The sequence below is a fragment of the Apis cerana genome, linkage group LG16, assembly GCF_029169275.1.
Source record: "Apis cerana isolate GH-2021 linkage group LG16, AcerK_1.0, whole genome shotgun sequence".
NCBI classification, from domain to species: domain Eukaryota; kingdom Metazoa; phylum Arthropoda; class Insecta; order Hymenoptera; family Apidae; genus Apis; species Apis cerana.
The window spans coordinates 3,566,657-3,590,696 of NC_083867.1; the positions used below are offsets into that span (position 1 = coordinate 3,566,657).

Here is a 24,040-nt window from a genome sequence, read left to right on the forward strand (position 1 = left end):
CGTTTTTCTTTTTCCTTTCCATCCCTCCCGTTTTCTTTCCAAGCTTTTACCAAGGCATGGCCGGCTGGATAAGGGAGGGGTATAAGGCGTTTTTGCCGACCCAAAAGGGAGTGGTTAATGAAATCCGTTTGTCGTTTTTTTTTTCTTGTTCAATCTTTCTACCGGTTTGTTACGTTGTATGCACGGATTCGAAATTTTCGTAATAATTTGATCATTATATTTTTGTTTGCCTTACTCCTTATATATATCGAATTTTTATGAACGTACGAATAAAGGAATGACGAAGCTTAAATAGAGATTTATCTTATTTTTCAATATAATTTAATCATCGATTATGTTGAAATATATTTTGAAACAATAAATTTGATTGTTCGTATGAATTATTATTAGAATTATCCAATTATAAGAAGTAGTTAAAATTAAATAGTATCTGTTATGAATATTAAATAAAAGAAATATTGATTTTACCAAAAGAATCTACATAATAATTGCAAAATGACAGAAAATTTGAATTTATTAATTTAATAATTCTAACTATTAATCAATGTTTAAAATTCTAGTTTTAAATTCTAAAGTTTGAAATATAGATAGTATTTCGATATTTCATGAAAACTGTTAATTGCAACATGAATCGATAAAAAGGCAATATATGGAATCACTAGTTTCGAAAGATCTAGGGAATTGAAGAATCCTGCAATTTCGTGGACCGTTGACCTGTAATGATAACCATCGTGAAAGCTAGGATTCTTGCGTAATAGAGGAACGTAAGGAAGCCCGTAAAACTGCATGTCCCGATAGGGTTCCTTTGTAGGCGACCTTAATTCGTTTCCTTTTTTGTTATCTTCTCTCACTTCCACTTTATACCACCGTGAAAAATATTAATTTCACGAGAACAATGCAACAGAGAAAGAAGAAAAAGTAAAATAAAAAGGAGAAAAAAAATAAGAAAAAAAAAAAAAACAAAATGAGGAAAAATGCATAAACTTTTTCGCTCGTAAAGCGACCAATTCTATTTTCGAAATAACCAAGTGCTGGCATTTAACCATGGTTTTTTTCTTTTCTTTTCTTTTTTTTTCTTCTCTTTTTATTATTTGGCACTCGTGAGTTGGCAAATATATACGTAAAATGTTTTATGTAGCCCTGGCCTTTTCAATTCCTGTGTTGCACAACATACAGTCTAGATGAATCTAGGTGGAATAATGCGAGCATGCGCAATACAGGCGAAACATCGAAATGCGCAGAAACTGCAGCATCCTCGACACTGCTCATCGGCGAGAAATTTCGCTTATCATTGTTGTGATACAGAGTATGAAAAACATACACTCTCGTTCAAAAATAATAAGATAACTTGTATTTCTGACTTAATATTTAACATCGTTGAGGTAGGACGATTTACTTTACGTATTTAACAACATTGAGGTTAAGTGATTATATATTTCACTCGTATATTTATCATACACATTTTATATTTTTATTTTTTATCAAATTTTATCATCTCATATAGAGAAGATCGAAATAGCATTTTCTTTATCGTATTTTTTAATTAAATTCTATTTATCACATTATGATATAGAAGATTCTTAATAAAACATTCTTGTTGAAAAAGTTTTAGGATATCTATTTCTGATTAAATTTTATGTATTTTTTGATTAATATTCAACGTTGTCGAGATGATCTTATTTTATTTTAATAGCGTTGAAATTAGGAATTTAACATTGTTAGTAATCATTAAATAGATAGATAGAAATAGATTTAATGGTTACAACAAATATTTGCGCATATCTTACTTTCATATTATCATCAAATATTAAGTAACTATGTAAATACTATAGGCAAATAGAATTGGTACAAAAATATTCCTCATTCTCAATTAATTTTTTTATCTTAACGATATATACAAGTTACACGATAATTACACGATGTATATTTTTAGTAAAATTACTAACACTATCGTCACCTCTACAAATAATTTTTCATTCTACAAAATATATATTTATCTAATAATCTTTTTAATTTTTCAAGCAAATACTTAAATATTTCAAGATTTTTGAACGAGGTTGTATATTTTTGGCATGAAATCCAGATGAAAATTTCACGATGACAAGGACGTGAATTTAATTGTAATACGCTGTTGTACGATGTAAAATGAATCTGTCATGAGATAATCGTGAGAACCATTCTATGTCGACGAAAAAGATTTCATGTTGCATACAAGGTGTCTCGTCCCGATACAAATCTATCGAAAAATAAAGTTCCATTATTACAAACCACATATTTCCTAAGAAAAATAATTAAATAAGAAATGATACGTGAAGGAATAGAAAGAGAGAGACAAAGAGGGAAATACAGAAATTCCTTCGAGGACGAACATGTATGTATATATATATACATATATATGTTGAAAAAAAATCCATTATTCAATTTTCGAAATCAAGGCCGAAACATCCTAAATTTTTTTATTATTATTATTATTATTATTATTTTTCGTTCTTTGAAACAGTTTCTCGATGTAACGGGATACCTTGTATACATCTGAAATGTTGCAATACCTACGAAGCAGCCAAGCCACGCCACGGTTATCTCACCGTGTAAGTTATTTCGTATGTATTATGTACACGAAAAAACTTTCTTTTTCATTCCCTTTTATCATCCTCCTCCCCTTTGTCGCATCGGAAGAAATGATCGTGGAATTTATGCTCCCTTTAAGGAAAATTAATTTAAGCTTGGAATATTGAAAAGTGATAAAATAACCGCGTTTAAAAATAGCATAGCCAGATAACGAGCGAGTTCGTATCGTAAATGGTGGATTGAAGCGAATGGTCGCAGCTGGGACTATCGAGGCGTAAAAAATATATATTAGTGGAAATAATAATATTGAATTTTCTTTCTTTTTTTCTCTCTCTCTCTATAAGTTGAGTTGCTTGGGAAAATGTTTTTTGAATATTTTCCGTAAAATTTTTGATCTTTTCATCTTATTCTCAAATTCTGTAATTACACATGTAGACTTTGTACTCTGTATTCAATTATCATTGAATATATTGGAAGAAGTAAAATTAGAATTTTTATTAATTTTTTTGATATTTATTGCAAATCATATATTTTAAATATTGAGAGGTAAATATGTTTTGTATATATATCTAGGAAATTCCTTTACGATTATATTTTGTACACGACGTTAAATATTAAATATTGTATCATGTAGGATATCTAAAAATTTTAAAATGTATTTCTCTCGATATAATCGATATAATCTTAATAATTTCCAACAATTGTGTAACATTTAAGAATAGGAATGATTATTTTGCAATGCACAGCTGTGCAATATCAGCTTTTTTATATTTATCTTAATCCTTTCACGCTTAGGCATAGTTAAAATATTATCCTCGACTTCAAAGCTCTTTAAATTTTCTTTTTTTTCGCTGCCAGGTTCGAGTTTAAACAGAGAGCGCAAATATTTAAATATCGCATATTTTCCTTCTCGCGATTTTTTTTTTTTTTTTTATTTTAAATTTAACGATCCTCGTTGTTAGGAACAGAATGTTGTTAGGAAAAGTAAAAAAAAAAAAAACGAATATATTTACGAAACTGCGTTTTATACGTTTAGAATTGTTTTACGTGCAATATCGTCGAGACATTTTGTAGAGAAAATGAAGAGAATTAAGAGTAGATTCTCCGTGCATCGCCGCCATGATCTTCTTCACGGTGAAGACGTGCGCGCGTCGTACGACGGGTCGATAAAATGGACAGCCTCTCCGTCTATCCTCGTTCGCTGACTGAACTTTCGAGTGCATCTCGAATAATTTTTTCTTTCCTTATTATCGAGAAACGATCGTCAACGTGAAAAAATGCGAATTGACAAGGTATTAAATTTTCCTAAGATCATGTTCGAAAGATCAACGTCGTATCTGATTTTCTGATTAAATTATTTCAATTTTATTATACTTAATTAAATATAACTTATTCAAATTCTAGCATTGGCGTAAACGTTCGATAAAATTAATTCGCTTAATTTCGCAACATTTCAAATATTAAAGCAATTTAATTATTAATCGCGAACTGATTTATTATTAACCAAATGTGTTCGATAAAAATTGAATAAAAATTTAAAAAAAATTTAGCACGACGAACTAATCGCACAGGTTGAAAAAAATGCTTTAAACTCATTTTTGTTAAGAATTAAAATTACCACTCTCAACCAAAGAATCCAAAATCGTTTCGGAAGCGACGGCTAAACGATTTCGAGCTCGAGGCAGTTTCCATGAAATTCAAACGAAGTTTCCTTCGAACCTCCAATCATTCCTGTGTTCTTGCCTTTTTTACTTTTTCTCTTCTCCTCCCGTTTCCCTATCAATTTTTGGACCGATATTATTCCAGGAATAATATTTTCGAAAGGAAATTGGCGAGTAAGCGAGAAATTTCGAGGATCCATGGCGCCGCCCGCCAATTCAGCTTTCCGCCTCATTGGCCCGTCGCTTCGAGTCCGGTCGCAGGATTAACCCTGTCCGCGGAATTTACGACCGGCTGATATATTATTTTTAAGCGATATCGTCGCGACTCTATCATCGATCGCCAATAAGATCCACCACCCTTCCAATTAACCCTTCGCTCTTAGAATTAAATAGATTGAGGAGGAAAGAGGAGGATGCGGATGTGAGATGTGTGATTGGTTCGAGAAAGGATTTTTTTTGGAGGAGGGAGGGGGGGAGTGGCGACTAATTCCCTCGAGTTTTTGCGAGTTGTAGAAGAGCAAGCTCGAGGAGAATATTTGATAATGATCTGAATCAATTTTCTGCCCAAAGAAAGATCGAGAGAATAAATAATTCTTAAGAGGAAAAAAATGAATCGAAAGAAGGATCCGTGTATTCTTTTTTCTTTTTTTTCTTTCGGAAAGAGAAAAAAAATCCGAAATCGAACGAAAGGCAATCGACTCCCCGAGTTTTCGATACGTTCTCGAGCAGGCTGGAAATCGATTTTTACCAGGTAAAAGGGAAAAGAGCAGCAGTAGGGTGAACCGTGACGACGACGATGATATCTTCATTTGCATTGATGGCCTTCCTCGATACGATCCTTCCTCCTTCCTCTCCGCCTCTGTGTCGTTAGCCTTCGAAACACGGACCTTCGCGTCGAATCGAAGAGAAACCGTCCACACGAATATTAACTACGATTCTTATCTTAATCCGTATCCACCCGAACATATCCCCTCTGCAAACGTATCTCCCCCCTCTCCTTTAAATACATGCATACAAAACCTTCCGTCTTCTGAATTTCATCGAGATAAATTCCGTTACGCGCTTCCGTGTTCGTACGTAAAATTTAATCGAATCCATTTCCACTCCGTCTTACCGAAGAAACGAAACATTCACCTCCATCGAAAACTCCCGTTTCTTCTTTCCTTCCAAAATCCCGTAAGATTCGACAAGATGAATTATTCGAACATCGTTTTTGTCGGCCGATCGCGCGCGAATATTGCACGGAACAGATGCGCAGGTGGGCCTCCCATTTGGATGGGGGAGGGGGGTCTCGTGGACATTCGACTCGATAAAGAGGGCGGTGCCCTTAAAGCTCGTTAATGGATCTGGTTTCGCTACCTCTCTCTCTCTCTCTTTCTCTCTCTGCGCTGCGTCCTTCCCCTCGCCCATCGCATCCAATCAACTCTCCTCACCTTTCTCCTCGCCCGCCCGTCTCCCCTTCCACGCCCAGCCACGTCCCTCTTTCTCGCCCTGTTTAAGGCTGCCTTGATCCACCTCTCGGCCGTTATTATATATATTTATATATATATATACACACGTATTCTAACCTAATAAAAGGAGTAAAAGCTGAAATTAGTTCGGAACTTGTGTCTTCGAACTAGTGGAATCCTTGGAAGAAAGAATCCCCTTTTCTCTTTCTCTCCCCGTTTCTTGCTTCGAGATTGCATCCTTGTGCGTGTTATTATGTCTATTTAGAGAGAGAAAGAGAGACGTATGTATATATAGCTATCTTCTCGAAGATTCTATATTTTCTACGGATATTATTATTTCGTTGCATGCAATTTAAAAATCTAAAAATCCGTGTTTCTTTTCCTTTACAAATGAACGGTGTCCGTTATTGAAATTTTGTCGATCTGAAGAACAGACTTGCAATTCGTATCCGTGGGAGAGAAATGAAAAATCAAAATTAAACACGATGGCGCGCGTGCACATCGCAATGGCCGAACCCGTTCCACGGTTGCAAAAACTTTCTGCACGCTCGTTTCAAACTCTCGAGATCCAGCGACGATATTTCGTTCTCCTCGTCCAAGAGCTTCTTGTTGTTGTTGTTGTTGTTGTTGTTATCGTCGCTCGAAGGAAGAAGTACTACGAAGTTTAAAGAGAGGAGACTCGAAAAGTTGGCGATAAACTGAAAGAATGGGAAGTTTCGAAGACGAGTTTAATTCCGCCTCGAGGAAATGCTAGAAAATTCTGCAGAGTGAGGAAGGGGAGGGGGAGGAGGTAGCGAATGCGTTCGCTTTTATCGATTCTAGTTTCTTTTTCTTTTTTTTTCTTTTTTTAAAATCCCTCTAAATTCTTCTCTCGTTTGATTAATTTCGAGAAGAATTTCACTTTATTCTTCCCCTAATTTTTTTAATCGTCTATATCTATATACAATATTATTAATTTCCAAGTAAAATTATGAAAGATATTCCATCTCAAAGGAGGGCATCTCGAATATTCTCCTTTTTTCTTACGATAGAAAATTTTTCATCTCTCTCTCTCTCTCTCGAGTTAAAAGTTTCGAGGAGTCGGCGACATTCCGCCTCTTTCTTGGAACTTGTAAAGCTTAAAAGCACTTTGGGATTTATGCCGGAGCGCGTATCGAGGAAGGGAAGGAAGGGAGGAAACTTGCATCCTTGCATCCGGGGATAACCTTTAAATTCGTAAAAGTTTAGAGTGGAAGTAAATTTAGAAACGAGAAGTTTGGATCCCTCGAAAATTTCGTTTCAACCCTTCAACCCCCTCGAATCTCGTTGCCTTGGAGGAAGCGAAAATACCTACGCTGGCAGCAATTTTTTTACAATCTTTTTCTTTTTAACCTCTCTCCATACTTCGTTTTCCCAAAAAATTCCCCGGAGGGATTTCGTTCGAATTCCTTCACCCCTCCTCTCCTCCTCCAGAATTGATTTACGCGCGATTTCCACGAAGCGAGGAGGAGGCAGCTTTCAACCCGGTCGGGCGAGCAGCCAGAAATAAACGTTTTCGCCTCGGCAGAGAAGTCTCCACTGTTTGGAGGAGAAGGGTTTAGCGAGCACGTGATCGAAAACGCGGAAATTTATCGGATTTTCGCCTTTTTCTTGGAGGAACAACTCGTAGAACGATTTGTTGCTCGAAACTTTGGAAACAATTTGACACAAATTCTAAATCTTGTAAAAAACATTGATTCGTGACACGTTAATAACACAAGGAAGAAGGATTTAATCCTCGAAAATTGTACGCAATATGGTGGATTGGAGAAGGAGAGAAAGAGAAAGAAATTTTTCAAATCGATATAATAATAATTTAATTTTTAGAATCGTTTGCAATTCTCTCTATATAGGCGAGAAATATTACTATTCGATTATACGTATATATATATATATATATATATCTGTGGAAGTAAAAAGTAATAAAGGGGAATTGATCGTTCCTCTCGATCGAGTAAATTAAACACGGAGGAACAATGGAATCTCTATTAAAAGACGAAGGACGTTGGCTAATTACCGCGTCTGACAGACTACCTCCTCGCCACTTCTCTCCGGGGCCCTTGCAACCACGAGCCAGACGACCAGACGTCGGATCCTTCAATGCCCCTCTTTCAATGTCGAACCAATTCCGATAAGAGGATCGGGGAGGAGGCCGCGCTCTTCGCTCTACACACACACGCGCGCACACACATATACACGCACGTATACACGTCACTTTCTTCCACGCCGCGGCAGAGACGTCTGGCGGCCACCATTTTGCCATCGAGAGCAGAGACACGTGAAAATAATACGATCGGTCGGCGTAACGTTCCTTTTTTAATTCTTCCGTTTCACTTACGGGTAATTGGATTATGTATTGGAGCGTCGAGAGTTTATTCGTTTCACGTTAAAGTGAAAAGTTTTTTCGAAGGATAATTATTTACCGTATCGTGACACAGGAAGGTTATTTTTAATTTCTTTTCGAAGCCTCCCGAATAATCGTATTACATTATTCGTAGAATTTGTAGAAGGTTACTCGTATTATTTATCTTCACGTAAACAACATTTTTCGAAGGATAATTTCACCTGTCCTCGTCTCGCTCCCGATCGATCAGATACGTCACAAATGAGGAGGGAGTGGGAGAGAAAGCACGAACGAGAATTTCTTCGTTGCCCAGACTGTGTTGCTCTCGAAAGCCAAGACTTGAGTGAGCAACAGACGGAAGACATTTTGCATTCGTGTATAATAACGGTACACGACCCTAAGTAAGAAGCACGAAGAGAGAGAGAGAGAGAGTGCCCTTTGAGGGAGTCTAACCCTTTTTTTTTGCAGCGGTACGCCATAAAGCTTGAACGACAGGGGGACAGAGGGGGAAGAGAATCGGTCCATCCATCGTGCACGAATTTATAACGGTGTGCACAACGCTCGTTTCTCCTTTTCTTCCTTCCGTACACCCATCGCTCTTCCACGTCGTAAACCACTGTAAACACACCGACGGAAATTCGATCTACCTTTTTTTCCCTTCTTTCTCTTTCTTTCTCTCTCTCTTTCTCTCTCTTTCCGTGCGTCGAGGAAAATTACGTGTGCGAAGGAGAGGGAAAGAGAAGGTCATTTTATTATTAGGATTTTTAATTAGGAATAATAATAAAATCCGACTGGACTAAGTTGCGAGATATTGGAAAACAGCAGAAACGTGGGCTTTTGAATTTCGAAGGAAAGGAAAAGGGGGGGAAGGAAGGGGAAAGGGGCTCGTTCGAGTTTCCAATTTCGGGAAGAAGAAAGGAACGAGCGTGACAACCGCGAGTGGAAAAAACATGATCTTTGACAAAAAGAAGGGAAGGGTGTGTCTGTTCGCCGCGAGAAAAAAATTAGGTGAAAAAATTCAGGTAACGAAAGTTTGTGGAGAAACCTAAGTAAAAACCTAAACATAACCTCAAACTTCTCTTTTCTTTTCTTTTCTTTTTTCCCAGGCGACGATCCAGAAAAACGAAAGGAGAAACGAAAAATTGTTCTCTCGCTCGGTTTTTCCAGGGGGAATTATTAATTTTCGAAATTTAAATCAATCGAATCGACCGACGATCGACCGCTAAATAAATTCCTTCAATTCGCAGTAATTTAAGAAGCAGAGGTCGTCAGTTTTTATCGACTTTTTCCACCGTTGAAAATTAAACTGTTAACTTCGTTAAAAATCGATTGACCAGTTCAGGATCACGGGCGTGGAGGGGGGAGAGACTTCAATCCGTGCCGTATTAACGAGACGAAGTTCAACGCGACGACGAGCGGGCGAGGAGGAAATGGGAAGAAGGAAAGGGAAGAGTAAAAAAGACTCGAAATGATCGGGAACCGACCACACAAGACGATCAGAGACCGCACGCTGCGCGATTATTGGAAACAGTTATTTCTCGGCCCTCGGCTTCGTAATGAACGACATTGCATTCCGGATAAAAATGATTTTTTTTTTCTTTTTCCTTTGGAAGAATGTTTGAAAGAACGAGCGAAATTCCTGTTGTTAAATTGAGCGATATATCCAGGTCAGGAGGGCAGAGGGCGGTCGCTTGGGAATTTTTTTATTCGTGAATATTTCTTTTTTTTTTTCGCTCGAATTAATTCACACCCTGTAAAATTTTCTCCCATCATATTCTATATGAACAACACCGTGTTCGAAATCGATTGTGGATAAAAATGGGGAATATTAGGATAAGAATTTTGCAGAAGATGCTCGATTGCGTTATTTCGAAAATTTTAAAAATTAATCTTGAGAATATTGAATGTTACATATCGTTGGATTCTTTCGCGACAAATCTCGATCTCGTCTTTAAATATTAAATTATATACCAACATAAAGTGATTTTTAAATAAAAGAACGTGTAGAGAAATGAATAATTTTATTTGAAAATTTTTCGAAATCGTTTTACTCTCGAAAACGAAGCCCTGAAAATTTTATTCCGTATTCGTAATTCGGTTTTTCTTTTTTATCGAAAGCACAAAAGGCGCGTTTCCATGTGATTTTTCGACTTCGACATCGTTACTCGCCAACTGTTACGGCGAGTAAAATTGTCACGAAAAATATGTACGCGCGTATAGGTAGGCATATCGCGGCATACGCCCGATATAAAACGGTTTTTACAAGTGAGCGAATTCCAAACGCAGATATTTCAATTGGCAGCTTAAGCCCGTTCCGTGAAATTGTCTTTCTAAGCTTCTAATAAATTCAATCCGCTCCCTGATCCCGTTCTTACGGCTTGAATTATCGCGGGTCGTAAAACGAGCTGATATTTTCGAAAAATCGAATTAAATCGATAAAAAGCCGCGTCTCCGATCCCTTCTGCTTTTTCCATTTGAATTCGTTAGTATCTACGCGCGTTCGATTTTTGGAAAAATTGACCGATGCTCGATTCGATATTTTCGAAAAATGATTTGAATAAAAAGGCGCGTTTCCAATTCGATTTCCTATTTTTTCATTTGATTTATATTTTGGAAAAATTAATCGATATTTTCGAAAAATGAATTGAATAAAAAGGCGCGTTTCCAATTCGATTTCCTATTTTTTCATTTGATTTATATTTTGGAAAAATTAACCGATACTCGATTCGATACTTTCGAAAAATGAATTTAATAAAAAGGCGTGTTTTCAACTCGATTTCTTATTTTTTTATTTGATGTTAGTATTAATGCATGTTCGATTTTTATATTTTGATAAAAATTAATTGATATTCGATTAGATACTTTCGAAAAATGAATTTAATAAAAAGGCGCGTTTCCAAATCGATTTCTTATTTTTTCATTTAATTTATATTTTGGAAAAATTAACTGATACTCGATTCGATACTTTCGAAAAATGAATTTAATAAAAAAGCATGTTTCCAACTCAATTTCCTATTTTTTCATTTGATTTATATTTTGGAAAAATTAATACTCGATCCTTTCGAAAAATAAATTGAATAAAATGGCGCGTTTCCAACTCGATTTCTTATTTTTTCATTTGATATAGATTAATATTAACATTCGATTTTTATATCTTGGAAAAATTAATCGACAATAAGATATCCGATTTGATATTGATTTTCGAAATATCAATAAATTGAATAAAAAATAAATTGAATAATGAATAAAAAGGCGCGTTTGTAATATAATTTCTTGTTTTATTTGATGTTATTATCAACACACATTCGATTTTGATTAAATTAATTATATTTTAAATTATATTTCGAAAAAATCAACAGTCGAAAAATGAAAAAAAAGCTCAACGATTCCAAATCAAACTTGTTAATAAAAAATAAATCCTTGTTCCTCGACTTCCCGTTCTATTCGATTCTAAAAAGTTCAATTTCTCTTCCATTCCATCGCTAATATGTAATCTTCCAAATATATATACAATTTTTATATTTGTCAAAAATCGATAAAAAAAAATTCATCCAAATTAGAATCCTATCGATAACCTTCTTCCTCCCAAAATCCAAGATGGCGCGCGAATATATATACATCCGCGTACAAGTTCGCCGAAATTCGCCTCGTTCGATTTTCGAAATGAAAATCGTGATTGCCTCACTGCTCGGCCGCAACCGCCACGTTTGCACATCCGCGATTGCAGGGCAACGTATTCGAAACGATCGGTGTAAACGCTCCTCGTGCCTCGACTGCTCTTTATAGCTAGTGCCTCGATGGTGGCACGATGATGTCCCGAGTTAGAACATAATCGCTGCCTCATAAACGGCCCCGATGCGTTTTTAAAAGGTGCTTCCCTCGGCCGATAAACTTTTTACGCACTTGCGTGTAACCTTCACCGTGTTCCCACCCGATGGGAACGATCCTCCTCGTTCACCGGATCTAATAGGATCTGCCTCTCTCCCTCGTCGATACATTTTGTGCCAATTCTCAATAGAAATTTGGAATACGTTTTCGTATCCGCGTGATTTTATCCGTGTGATTGGTTAGATTTATCCCAAGGTTTGTAATTTTTTATTGCAATTCAAAGTTTTGTTACAATGTATGATAAAAAGAAAAGTGTGTCGAGACTTTTAGGAGACTCAAAAATTGTTGTATAAATATTTAATACACTTTGTGGAATTTCGTTGAATTCGAAGAAAAAAAATGTATATATATATATACAAATTGTAGATACAAATTGTTAAATTAATAAAATTTCAATATAGGATACGAATCGTAAACGTTAAATTGCCTGCATTTAAAATAAATCAATATATTGATCGTTATACATTATGTAATAATAATAATTATATGTAAAAAAGATACTATCAAGATTTAATATTATGAAATAGTAACATTTTACACTTTCCTTAGAGGTAAGATTACGTCGCATTTCTCGAGTTAGATTTTTATATTCTTTATTATACTATTCCTCACACTTTACATTTACATTTTATATCCCATCCATTAAAACAAACACACCTCCAATAACTAATTCCCGATAACGCATTTCTACCTAAAGTGATCCAACAAGTCGAACATACGTGCAACAAGGAACAAGTTCAGTTAGCATTGCGATAGCTCCACACGCTCTTCGGTTCCACACCCCACCTTTATGGTCAATCATTCCTCCCTTCACTCCCTTCCTTACCGACAGTCCACTAGGAATTTTACCGTAATCGTTCAAGTTGTTGGACAGTTGCCGCGTAGTTGGCGCGGATTACGCTTCTCTCTCTCTCTCTCTCTCTCTCTCTCTCTCTCTCTCTCTCTCTCTCTCTGTCTCTCTCTCTCTACGGAATGACTCGTAAAAACCTTGTCGCGATCCACCTTCCTTGGCTGAGCCCAACAGCGCGTAGAAAATACCGCGTAGAAAATAGCGACGCAGCGATCGAGAAACACGCGAACCTTCGCCAACATCCCTCCCCCTCTTTCCCGTTCGTCGCTCTTCCCCCACCCTTCCCACTTGTTGGCCAATCGCTTATACCGACACTTGTTCCCCGAATTTGAAATTCAGGGGCTCCCGTCCATCGAGATATCCATCGTTATTCGCCGTTCGCTTCGATTAGATTTAACAGGTATTAGAATCAATTTAATTGGAATTTCAAATTTTGAATTAAATTGTTACAAAAATTGAGACAAACATCTCTCATCATATAATAAATACGTCATTCTTCAAAATGTTTCTTTGAAGAACGATAATTAATCACCGAATATATAACGATTTCTCTTTTACGAAGAATAACCAACTCGATCCATACGCATACGTTACGAAATCTCGAAAAAGACTTTTCAAGAATATTTCAAGTACCCGGGCTAAGATCAACTTTCAACGCCATTATTTCCAATAGCCTCTTCTTCGATAAACACGATAGTTCACCCTCGGCCATTCCCAATCCCCAATCTCTAAACAAACGGATGGAGGGTGACGAATACAGCTCGAATACACACAATGTTTCCTCTCTCGGATCATTCCTTCGTCCTTCACCACGCGTATTCTTCGTAAGTAAGTCGAGGAGGCGGAGGATCACGCTCCAATCGAGCGCTCGTATATAACGAAACGGTTCCAAAATGAATTATGTGGGTTACGTGTGTACACGAGAAGCTTGTACGGGCGCTTGGATTTCCTGCGCTTGGGAACCGTGGCGGCTTCGACGAGAGGAAAAATACATGTTGGGCGTTTCGAGGGAGGTGTGGGGGAGGGGGATGAATGGCAGCAGAGAAAAAAAAAAGAAAAAAGAAAGAAAGAAAAAAAATGGTGCTGGGTATAGATATATATAAAAAAAAAAAGTTTCGTGAAGTGACGGATATTGTGTGCGTGCGTGCGTAAGAGAGAGAGAGATGCAGAGAGTTCTCTCGTGGAAGGAGGAGGAAAAGGATCGGTGAAGTGTGGAAATTTTTTGAAGAAATGTGTATTTTTATCGTCTCGGTGTTTGGGCAGAGATTCTCAATCTCGATCCGGTTGAAAATGGATTAAATAGAGTGGAACGCGTTAGGATGGAAAGTTTTGCTCATCGAATGAGAAAATTCTTCGGGATTTGTCGAGTTGTAAATTGATTATTATCGGTATTTATTATTATTTCTATAATTTTACCAATTTTTCAAACTTTCCATTACTCGTAGATTTTATTCGAGTAATTTAATTTTTTTCTAATTTCCTCAAATGTATATATACACATAACCAATCCAATTGGAATATAAATATCTAGAATCGAGATAGGTATAAATAAATGAATAAATCATTAAAAAGAAAAAGGGAGGGGGGGAAGGGAAATACTTTCGCCGATTTCTAAAAAAAAATCTAAAATGGATCTGATCCATTGTAATTATATCTCTGTGTTAATAATGCTAATTTCTTTACGGCTAATAAATTTATCATTATCAACGAAGGCACACCTCACGTTCAAATATTATTACGCGAATAACAAATTATTACGTATTGCTTACGATGATAGGTATGCCGCTCGTATAAACGTTTATTGCTTTAAACAGCTGAAGAAAAAGAGAGAGAGAGAGAGAGAAAAATAGTAGCATGAATTATTAAAACAGGATTCAACGTTCGTTTTTCATATTGCCTTGATATCGACTGTTAAATCTGCGCGAAATTTATCGCCACATTTTAATCCTCCACGTAGCACACGTTTCGAACATTGTAATCCATCCCCCCCATCCCGATAATTTTCTTCAAATTATCCTCGAATTCGTTCTCTCGTAAAGAAAAGAGAGAGATAGAGAGAGAGAGAGAATTTCTTCGAATTATTTTTTCTTTCTGTGAGAAAGAAAAAAAATGAAACGTTATAATATTCATTTGTAAGGTTAAACGAAATTAGTGGAGGGACGTAAAGAAATAAATGCGTAAAGAAATAGTGAGTGGAATATTTTAGGAATAATATGTTGCCGCATCTGGGTGTGTTAAAAGTCGGCGATAAAGTTCTGGCTCGGGGATTAAGATATTTGTTCAAAATTGTATATAGTTTGTTACAAAGAAAAAGGAAAAAAAAAAAAGAAGAGATTGAGCGCTACCATTTTCGTCTCGGTCGGGTTGCATTTTAACGAAGTCCAATCCTAATCCACATTGCTCCACCCTGGCCATTCGTCTCGACTTTTCCTTCCTCTCTTTCCTTTCCAACGACTGACCTTCCAATTCTCGATAATTCCCTAAAATGGAGACCTCAAATCTGTATACGATCGATAAACTTCGTGACGATTCGAAAAATATATACTTCGAATGCTGTAATCGAACGATAATTTCTACGCCGATTTTACTCGATCGATAATGCAGAGTTCGAGAAAAATTTTCGCCACGCGAGGAATCGAACGCAGGCAACCTTTTCGGGCTCGCGACTATTGTGGATGACGAGTTAAAATTCCTCTCCAACGACGACATATCTCATTTTCTTGCCACTCACTCTCCCTCCATGCGAATATTTCTTAAGCGCCGGTTGTAACATGTTGCAAACATTATAAGGATGAAAATCGCGCCCGCTTGACGCATATTGAGCATAAGTCAGAAGGAAGACAAGCCTCGTTTCCAACCGACCTTTTTTCAAAAAACAGCCTTCTACAGCCTTGCACGGTCTAAGTAAGTAAATACGCATTGCGCATTCCTGGATTTCATGCTGCATACAGCCCCGAGGGGGCTGAGTTTCGAACAAATGATATAAGATCTGGTAGCACGCGAGGCGATATTATCCGACAGGATACGTAATAATATCCAGCCGCAAGAGTTATTGCATCCACCATTTTTCTTCTTTCTCTCTTTCTCCAATGCGCAAAGCACCTTCGGTAAGGAAATTTGCAAATTCATTAGTTTTCCGTCTGCTGGTTTTTGATACGCGGGGTGAAATAAATTTGTTCAAGTGGTTTAAACAAGTATTGGTTATTCGAGATTAATTGTAAATCTTGATTGTTTTAAATTTAAACAATTTTCGAATTTCGTAGAATTTTGTAGAAGAAAATTTTTAATTTTTTTGTAATTTAATTAACTGGTAATCAAATACTATTCGTTCTTTTTTTATTGTTGACGATATAAAAAAAAATTTTCGTCACTTTACTTAATATCGTGCAAATTTTAAAAATGTGTAATAACAACATTCGGATTTTTATTTTCAATAAACAAAGTTTCGTCGTAATGAAAATTATAAACGTTCGAGGATGTACTTGAAACGCATCGTCGCGCATTGGATATCAAGGTTGTTATAGAAAGATCGTTCCACATTCCAATAGTATTCTAATAATTCTCATTGATAAAGTTCATTAATGATGCTCATAATGATGATTGCCAACAAAGTTGCACCGATTATATACCCTGCTGTTGTGCTCTAATAAAGATATTGCCAATAACGATGGACGAACGCGTAAGCAAATACTCCGTACTATTTCTGATCAGATTTATCGGTAAGAAATCGAGTTGCACTTTCCTCTTGACTTTTACGAGAGTTTGCACATCTAGAAATTGAAAAGGGGTGGGAGGGTAGGGGGGGGATTTTACAACGGTACGCTCCTGGCCAATGTCTAATTTAAATCCGAACGTATGGATATATTCGTATCGAAAGTTTGACCGGGCATAAATTTTCTACGGTTGATAATTAGTGACAATGTATCTGAAAGTGGATCAAAATGTGTTATAGTTTGATGAAAATTTACAATTAACTGTTTGGTAAATTGATAATTTTTAACGACGGAAGCTTAATCACCGTATTTTTTAATTGGTTGTAAAGATAAGACGAGAGCAGACACATGATTGTTAGTCATTTACGAGCTGTCTGGACGAGAGATATCTATGCAAATTAACTTTAGTCATCGTGTGCCGTTTGCTTATGTATCTCTTTTTTTTCTTCTTCTTCTTCTTTTTTATGCATTGGTAACGACGTTATAATCATGCAACGCATTAATAATTCTTCATCATCGCGTATCTTCGCGTGAGACTATGATGTTCATTACCGCGTATTGACGGTCAAGTTTGATAACGTCAACCGACTTGATTAAAGTAAAATTCAACGCATGAAGGGATAAAATTTTTTCTCTTTTTTTTTTTTTCTTTTTCCTATTTTTCGAACGATATTTCGCGCAGCGAACTTTTGCGCAACTTTGTCGAGGCAAAAAATTTTGAGGTTATATTTCAGATATGAATGACTTTAAATCGTTAAAGAGACGCGAATGTCCGAATTTTAAAAAGAAATAGCGTTTGTGCTCGTTACCTCGTCGATACAATACAAATGAAATATTATTCGATAACGAGATCAGAGAATGTACGACAAATTAATTTGCATCGCGTCAATAAGCGATTAACGGAGCCAAAAGTGCTGTCCATTGAACGGTAGAATCGATCGCTACGTCGGTAATAAAGTGCACCTAGTGATCTCTGTAAATGCTGTTGGAAGTTACCGGCAGGGTCACTATGATTTTCATATCTTCAACACCTATTTACTTTAATTGTATATCTTATTTGCATCTATCCAAAAAAAGACATTGTAATTAAAATATTTACTACAAACAATTTCAAGTAAGTAATTTCAAAGCTATTACAATACAAGAACAATATTTTAAAGAAAATTCAAAAATTGCTACATACATTGATTATTAATTTGAGATGCCATTAAAAAAGATTACATTGAAAAGTAATATTTTATTTTATGTTTTTCTTTATATTAATCTTGTTATGTGACATCAAAATGAAAGATGCATGATTTCTTATTAAAATTATATACAATTATGATGAAAACTAGAAAATCTACAATTCTACTCACGATGCAATTTATTCCCACCTTGTCGTCCGTATTCTCTTTCTCTTTCTCTCTTTCTCTCTTTGTTTCTCTTTGACTCGCTTCGATCTATCTTGGAATTTCATCGAGACTACGCATGCGCGTTGATATACCTATGAAAAAGGACGAGAGGAGAGTGGGAAAAAATCGAGCGAAATACCGCCATGATAGCTTGATTCATTTTCGAGTTTAGCCGAGACTCGAACCAACGAGACGGTCGTTACCGTTAGTGGAATGGGCTTGGGTTAACCATCTTATATGCTTCTCTCTACGACCTATTTCAATGATCGCCATACAGATGCCGCTGTGATAATTGTTGCGTTCGAAGCATGTCATCAAAGCTTCGTGTGCTGAGTACGTATTACAATGGCGAGCCTTTAGGCATTTAAATTGTGAATCAAGATTAAATACACACTATGTACTAATGAGATACAACGAACCATGAACACGGACCATTCTCGACAAACATATTACAGAGATATGCACAATAATGAGACTAATTTAAAATATAATGAATACGTGTGCAGTTGTAAAATTGTAAATAAAGTTTAAACGTATAATCGAGCGTATAATCATGTGATATTCGAGTGTCTGAGAAACGAAGGAAGGAATAATTTGAATTTTTGATTAAAATAATTTAATGATATTGTTAACACGTATACTTGTTATTTACATATTATAACATCGATGTTATAATTGATGTTCAAATATTCAAAAACATTTTCTCCTATAGATAGATTTTCACTATTTATTGTTGATAGAATTTATAATATATTATTTTTAAAGTATTATTCTTGAACTACACTTTTCACTATTCGTACATACATCAATGGAAATAGTAGAATACCATTTTAGGTGGTCGTAAAGCTATAAGCTTGCGGTCCAATAGCAGCCACCTGTTGGCACGAAACATTAACCCATTTACCACCTTCTCTCATAAAGGTAGATAACTACCATCCTTGAAACCTACACCACTACCTACAAGTGCAATCTATTTAACATTTCAAACGGCAAGCTCTTTTATCTATCATGTCTATTCATGTCAACACCTATATCATTTTGGTACATATTAACTTATATAACAAATACGAAGAAAATAATAATTTTAAATTACTGTTAAAACAGTTGATATAATTGAAAGAATGAAAAATAATTGTCTTACTAAGCTCGTATACTTCGTTTCGTTTCGTTCGATCATTTCAACCGGATCCTGTTACAATCTCGTCCCTCCGACAAAAATATAATAATCTCGATATCGATAGAATTAAAGAGAGAAACAAGTCGAAGGCAGGCAGGATCGGGATAAAGTCGATAAGGTACAACATAGACACCCGTGTTCACGATATCTCGAGTCGTTCGTTCGATACTCACGGATTTTATTCTTTCTCTCGCGATATTACGCATTTGCACCCGTATACTCGCGACGAAAATGGAGATGACTGGAAGGTGCTTCGCCGTAGGATAGAGGATTACGTATGTAAGAAGATAGCAGAAAAATCGAAGCAACAGAGGGCGTAGCGGGAGAAGAAGGAAAACAAGACCAAGCTGTCTTTTTATTTCCTCAAAGGGTCTGCTGCGCCCAACAAAGACGGAACGATACAGAAATGCACGTTACACATTCTCGTTCCTCCTCTATCTCCCATTGCTTGGCATCGTCTTCGTGATCCTCGACTCTATACGTACAGATATCCAATGACATCTCACAAACGAGTCGCCACTACCACACCAATCCATGACGACTACACAACTTCGTAGCTAAAATGTATTTCTCGAATGACATCGACTCGGTGGCATCGAACTCAGTGCCATGGTGGTGGGGGGGCCGATATCAGTGGGACGGTCGTTCATACGAAGAAGGGGATCATGGGATCGGCGATGCAGCGGCGTGGAGGGGGACATAGGGAATGATTCGTTTCATTTTCAGACCGAGAGTGGATTTTCTGCTCTTGGCTATTCATTTATTTTTGTCTGAGACCCCGTTTCGTCCTCTTTCCAAATCTTCCTCCCACTTTCTCTCGTTTCTTCCTTCTTCGTTCCTTGGATGTCCGACCGTTTCCAGCTCCAAAGGAGTCCAAGTTATCCCTTCCACGAGATCTCGTGCGCGCCTCTTCTCTTCTCTCCGCTGAGGCGTGCGCGGAGAGGCCAGGTTCGGGCAACCTAATTTATTGAACAGATGGCTCGGCAAGCGCGCAACCGACGGAGAAAGAGGATAGGTAGGATCGGTCGAACCACGTAGCATATAAAATGTAGATATTCTTTGCCATCAGAGATATTGCTACATCATTGTATATATATCCGCGAACTCGAAACTGCGGAGAATCGCTGCGGTGGTTCGTCGCTCGCTTTCGGCTAAATCCAATTAACGATAAGTCCTTCTCCCTCCACGTTCTCGTCTCTTCCACCGCATCTCTCCTCCTCTCCGTAACGACTTTAACCGAGTTCAACTTGTCGCGAGGAATATTTACGAGTTTGCTACTGTAAGACGTAGTAAAAATGTAGAGAGACAAGTTGTCGTGGGTATGCGCTATTGGTCAATCGAATTGGAATCTAATTCTTCATTCTGATTAGAAATTAGGTTAAAATTTTGTAACCTCGAATTCTTTCAGGAAAAGTATGTCGATTTAGATGAAATTATCATTTGTGAAAGGAATTGTATAAACAGATACTATTGGTCAAATTTTTAAAAATGTGGAATTTAATTAAAATTAAATCCAACCTCGAAAGATTCTCTTAAGGAAAAATCTATCGATTTAAATGAATGAAATGTTATTTATGAGGATCATGAAAGTTGAAAATCGACAGAAAAAGTAGTTTTCGAGAACATCTCGATGTTCATAAAACACTTAACATTTAATGGGACACTTAAAGGCCAATTAAAGACCAAGGTTGAATGTTAGCAGCGACATAAAACTTGGATTATAGACTGTAACAGGTGCTGTGTACTCAACCAATATACACGCTTAGAGAAACCATCGAAATTTCAACGACCACGATAAAATCGTCGCCGCTGTTTAGCGAGTCGTTGGCGTGGAAAAATTATAGGCACGCATCTGTCGAAATCAATGTAACGAAAACATGTCGGATCTCTAGTTCCTAGTACGAAAACTTTAGAGGATAATTTAATTTAACATCTACTCTTATATATATATATATATATGTTACGTAATATTGTTTTCATATTATTCAGATCATAATAAACGAGGATAATAATTTGGAAATTAGGAAATTAATTTTATCGTTGCATTTACGTTTCGTTGAAATTACAAAATTAATTAAATCAGAGGAAATTAATCGAGATAGCATGGAACAAAGTTTATCTTCGTTAATTTATTATTTTGATTAATCGATACTTATATTGTTTTCTAGAAAAATATTGAACGTATTATATTATATTTATTTCCTTATCTGTATAAACTATACATAAAAAAATGGCTTGAAATCGCAACTTGCAATAATAAAAATTTAAATCTATATCCAGAATACAGAAACATCGGGTTAAACGTCACCATCATAATCGATTAAAAAGATGAACAAGATGATCGCGGTACGTTTACTCGTCCACAGATCAAAGAAATAGACGGATGACCTGCCTATAAATGTGTTCGCACCTAACAATTAGCGGGTACACATCAGGGAGCACGTAATAAAGCAATGATCGTGGTTTACGAGCCACTATACCCACACTAGAAGACCTTTCCGACCGCAGACTCTTCTCTCTTTCCTTTCTCCTCCTCTCCTAACGACGAATAGAGTCTGTCCCGTCCATTGCACCACTTATCACGGAAGAAACACTTTGTCCTTCCGTCGTAAAAGTAATGCCTTGTAAATTGCCCAAGGGTGGATATTCCTGGTACTATTCCTGGTGGCTACCTTTCCTCTTTATTTCAAAAACTATTCGAATACTCTCCGTGGAGGGTCTTTTTTTTTTTTTTTTTTTGATAAGGAACTTGTTCCGTGCCGAACCATTTTCGCGGGAAATTTTTAAACGTTAAGTGCAAATGACAATTGTTTGTTATAGGTGTTTAAAAAAAGTTTTGACGTTATTTAATAATTATTTAATTCTTTGATAATGATTGATAATGATATGAATTATTTTGTAATTTTGTAATAAAGGAATCTATCAAATTAGATTCCTTTATTACAAAATTACAAAATGTTTGTCTCACAATCTTTTTTGAATCGAATAACGCGATTATTATGAAAGGGGAAAAATTTCTTTCTCTTAAGATAAGATTCGCACGATCAAGGATAAATTTTTACGATATTTTCGTAAATTCACGAAAAGGAATTCGACATCATGCGAATTACTCCACGACTTTCTTGCTTTCCTCTGCCATCTTCGAATCGGCTTGGAGAGGCCGGCATAAATATGTATGAAAGCAGCCACGATGCATTGAAGTCCGTAATTTGTAGCTTCGAGGGTACCTTGCAGAGTCCGCTATACTCACAGTTATAAAAATTTTTACAGTATACTTGCACGAACGAAATAAATAACAATTCTCATCGATGAATATACAATGATCGGATCATTTTACAAAATACATTGTTCTTAAATTAAGAATCGATCGTAAATTTCGACCATTATATATTTCTCGACTGGAAATTTCTGGAGAAACTTATTTTCGTAACAACAATTCGTGCAATTTCGCGACTAAATAACTCCAACAGAAGAATCCATCCAACATCCAACTGTAAAATTTCCAATTTAACCTAACCTATCCCGATGCCAGCGACACACGTGATGCGCCAATGCAAGATAGAGGAGCGTATCGCGAGTATATTTCAGGTATGCCACATCCCCCCTCCTCCTCCCCGCGAGCACACGAGTGTACGTGCCCCCACACACACGCTCACGATTTTTCTCGTCCACGTGCAAGCGAGCGCGCGACCAGCTGCTGGAATAGGAACAGCCAGACCACGTAGAACGGTGTATATATCGGCGCCAGCAGGGGTTCCGTGGCGCCATTTTATCCAAACGTGATCCCGGCCAAACACGAAAATTCGTACGTGGCCACGTATATGTCGTTCGATATTTTCTCGAACGGACGAAATGGCCATCGTGGGTGGATGGCCAGGTGTGATGACAATTTTTTCTTTTCTTTTTCCTTCGATTTGGAGTCGCGATATATCGATTATATAATATACAGGCTGTTATTATTGCAAGGAGCGAATATATATATATTGAGAGAATTTTTATTAATTTTTTTCCTTGCAATTTCTGGTGAGGAAATAGGAAAGGTATATCAGAATATTATTAATCAAATCGATTGACTAATAATTATAATTTTTCAGGTTCTGTCGGAAACTCGAAATAAATAATCGAGGAACATTGTTGCCGTTTGTTTATAAGATGCAAGAATAACATTTTGGTCCAAGTAAGAGAGGACTTATTTACCATTGGAGAGGGGAGACTCGAGGGAACCGGCTTTGATAAACATCGGATGTATATTCGAGAGAAAATGTCTCTGCTCATTTTCGAGACGTTTCCGTGATTCTATATTTCGTGTAAAAAAAAAAAAAGAAAAATGGAGATCAAATTAAATTTAATTGGAGGATTTTTCTGGGAGGTCCAATCTTCTAGACATAAAATTGTCGATTAAATTTCTGTTTCTTTTTAGATTCTTCAAAAAAAAAAAAAAAGAAAATGAGTCTCGTAAGCTACGAATTTAAAAAAAAAAATATCCCCTCGATTACAGTTTGTATCAAATTTTCAATTTTGAATGGACAATAATAGTAGCTTTTTATTTTTATTTAATCGTTATTTTTAAAAGGAAATTTCAAATTCTGATCCTTTTAATAGAAGTTATAAACAATAACAAATCTGTTAAATTAAAAAATTATAATTATAAACCCCTTCGTTTACCGTATTAAATCTTGCAATTATAATTTTGTTAATTTCTTTTAGAATTATCCCTTGATTCGCTTCGAAAATGTAGAATAAGAAATGTACATTTTCTCTACTGAAATAGAGAAAAATCGATGTAAATAGAAAGAAAAGAAGAACGTCACCTAGAAAACGATACACCTTTGCCAATTATCAGAGGAATACACGTATAGGAATCGTGAAATTTTATTTTTCCATCCCGTCAATAATGGAAGCGTGGAAAAGGAAAGAGAGAGTGTGAGAAAGTGTATACCGGAAGTGGTGGGTTGGAGCGCAAATTTGAAACTTTA

At 36.3% G+C, this 24,040-nt stretch overlaps 1 protein-coding gene across 31 annotated transcripts in view; it reads left to right on the top strand.

The window, feature by feature from the left end:
• The window catches only part of LOC108000314 (uncharacterized), a 252,647-nt gene that overhangs the window by 29,677 nt on the left and 198,930 nt on the right, over positions 1-24,040 (top strand). For 4 of the 31 annotated variants that reach the window (XR_009833089.1, XR_009833092.1, XR_009833085.1 and 1 more), the window contains exon 2: positions 23,159-24,035. The exons of 25 other annotated variants lie outside the window; for them this stretch is intronic. The gene's annotated coding sequence lies outside the window, so the exon portion shown is untranslated. Of the gene's footprint in view, positions 1-22,016; positions 23,105-23,158; positions 24,036-24,040 lie in introns of those variants that run through there. 2 more of the 31 variants (XR_009833091.1, XR_009833090.1) reach the window with 2 other exon arrangements.